Source organism: Oreochromis niloticus, linkage group LG20 (assembly GCF_001858045.2).
Source record: "Oreochromis niloticus isolate F11D_XX linkage group LG20, O_niloticus_UMD_NMBU, whole genome shotgun sequence".
Lineage (NCBI taxonomy): Eukaryota > Metazoa > Chordata > Actinopteri > Cichliformes > Cichlidae > Oreochromis > Oreochromis niloticus.
This window is the reverse complement of record NC_031984.2, coordinates 3,893,537-3,896,354: the sequence shown is the minus strand read 5'-3', so window position 1 is coordinate 3,896,354 and position 2,818 is coordinate 3,893,537. Positions and strand designations below refer to the sequence as shown.

Sequence of the window (2,818 nt, the reverse complement as noted above, 5' to 3'; positions counted from 1 at the left end):
GTGAAAGAAGCCATCTATGTCCACTGTGAGTGACCATCTTTGAACAGAGGCGGTGGTTTACGACACCAACTGTCGGCCATCTATAATCCAGTTTTGAGTTCCCTCCCCACATCCTGGGCCATCTGACCTCAGGAATTCACATAATAGGGTGGGGCCAGGTTTCACAATGAGCTCACCCGAAACCCTGGCTGATTAGGTACCACACCCGCTTTCACACCTTGACTCATGTGATTAGAGGATCACCAGGGGGTCCTTTGTCCCTCTTTGGGGGGAAACTCCCACTGGGTTTAAATCTGGGACTCTCAGCCATTTGACCTTAGAACTGAAGAAGCTTCTCGGATGAGAGGTGAAACGTCTTCAAGCAACTTAAAGAAGTCCAGACGCTTTTCTTTGCAAACCCCTTTGTTTCCAAATACATGCAGTCACACATGTGCCTCAAATACAGTAATGAACCACCAAGTCAACATCCAATTTCACCTGTGATCTTCTATCACCATTGCTCTCTGAGCTTTGTGTTGGTTCTTCTGTCACCTGACAAATAGGACATACATGACAATAAGAATAAAATGGGTAGCTGCTTCAGTGTTTCTGTCAATGTGTGCAGATCTTGACTCATCAGTAATGTTTGTAGTGTGAGTGCATTTTTAAAACAATTTCTGCAAACTGCACTACAAGGTGGAATATTTGCAAAATCATGATTACCTCATGATATTTTGTCTCAAAAATTAACCCTATGAATATGTCAGTAGCACTAGGATGAAATTATTGTGTCACCAACATTTTAATGTTAGACATATAATTTTAACAGCCTCTTTAAACTAATATCCTGGCTTACTCGAGGCTGCTGTTTTTTCTGACACTTTCAATCAAAATTAGAAATGTTACCCTGAGACTGAGAGAAGTAATAGAGCTGCCTGTTGTGCAGTTAGTTTCCAAAAACGTTATTCATGGTTACATACAATTTTAGACTGATGTGGGCCAAAGCCTAGCATAGCCTGTAACGTTATTATGACGGACACATTTTATGAGTTAACTTGGCTTTAAGTGACTTACAGGTTTCTTTGAAAAATACTTTCTTATATCCATATTCTTCCTTTTTGCTGCCATCCTCCTCTCCTCCTTGCAGGTCCTCGCAGCGCAGGCTTGCTGCTGCTAAAACTAAACAGAGCTCCCTGGAAGGCTCAGCCAATCACATTGGCCATATTTGTCACATGAGGCAGGACTCCAGTAGAGAACGTAATTTAACTCTTTCTGCACCGCTTGGTGAATGAGACGTTGACAGATCGTTTTTTTTCTTTCTATCGGGTTTGTTTTTCTTTACAAGAAGCGATCAAGTTATTGGTGGGGACAATTCAATAATCGCTGGATATTGGTGGGGACATGTCCCTTCCGTCCATGCCAAATCTACGCCCTTGCTAAGGTTACATTTATCTGTTTTAGGGTTTGATCGCTGCCTTCACCTCCGTGGCAACTCGCACAGCCTTAATTGAAGAATCAAGACGCCTGCCTAGCTGTTGTTATGAGGGCTCCTCCTCGGTGGAGCCTGCTGTCTTGTCTGGTTTTGAATTGTTTTATCTTGTCTTATCTTGTTCTATTAAGTAGGCCTACCATTTCCTGGTTCGCCTGGTTTTATTTTATTTTATCTCTGGATTGTTGCGTGTGCCCACGCTTCTGTGATCGGGCTGAAGCAATCCTTTGCCCGAGTGTCGTGCCGGGAATTTTAAATTGCCTCCGTTGCTGGTCTTAGCCTGTGGGGAGCCAGACCAGCTTGCGATTGAGGCTTGGACAACTACTACCAGTACGAGTGGACCCGTGGGGCATAAGCCTTCCAGTGTGGTAAGATAAGATAAGATAAGATAAGATAAGATAAGATAAGATAAGATAAGATAACCTTTATTAGTCCCACACGTGGGAAATTTGTTTTGTCATAGCAGGAAGTGGACAGTGCAAAAGTTATGAAGCAAAAATTAGAATAAAATAAAATAAGAATAAATACAGTACACAACTGTACAGAATAGAATAAAATAAAATACTATATACAGTAGAATAAAATAGAATAAAATATACAATAAGATAAAAATAGAATACAAATGCTATATACAACTGAGTAAAAATACAACGATGGTGTGCGTGTGTGCGGTTTCTTTTATTAAAGTGTGTTTTAGTTTTTTATAATCTGTAGCGAGCTAGACGCTCAGTGTCCCTTTTATTCTTTTAACATATTTCTGTTTTATTTCAGTGGACGAAGGACGTGCCAGTGGCCCTGGGACCTCAGGTGGTGGGTCGTTTTCACATTTTCTTTTGTACAGCACCTGGTGGGCTGCAGTGATTTTCGTTTTGTGTGATTTTCTTTTGGGTCCACGGCTGCTGGTAAGTCCAAGTTCCATTATTATTTTATTGTACTTTTAGGACACTGTCAACAAAGACGCTACATTTTGTTCTTCTAATATTTTATCCTTTATTTCTTTTACTATAAATAAAACTGTTTTAATATTGGAGTCAACCTGCCTCAGTGTGCATCCTTGACTTTGTGCGGCCCTTAAACATATATTTCCTGGGGGTGAAATTCCCCTAGGTGGCGTTGTCATTTTATTATTTCTTTTATAACCCCGCCGACCACTTGGTCACATTAACATTGATGGTACTAAAAGTAGCTGTAGATAATATTACATCTGTGGGATGATTATTGGTAATTTTTTCTCTAATGATAAAAATTTTACTTGTGAAGAAGTTCATGAAGTCATTACTAGTTAACGTTAAAGGGATTGTTGGCTCAGTAGAGCTCTGACTTTGTGTCAGCCTGGCTACAGTGCTGAAG

General features: G+C 40.5%; 1 long non-coding RNA gene across 2 annotated transcripts; it reads left to right on the top strand.

Moving 5' to 3' along the window:
• The first annotated feature begins 1,420 nt into the window (after positions 1–1,420).
• Positions 1,421–2,615, top strand: LOC109196180 (uncharacterized). Of its 2 annotated transcripts, XR_002057653.1 has the most exons (3): positions 1,421–1,836; positions 2,240–2,370; positions 2,576–2,615. It is a non-coding gene; the product is annotated as an uncharacterized LOC109196180 (long non-coding RNA). The 2 variants fall into 2 exon arrangements; XR_002057652.1 differs by lacking the exon at positions 2,576–2,615 and having other exon boundaries at positions 2,240–2,498.
• Positions 2,616–2,818: the final 203 nt, after the last annotated feature.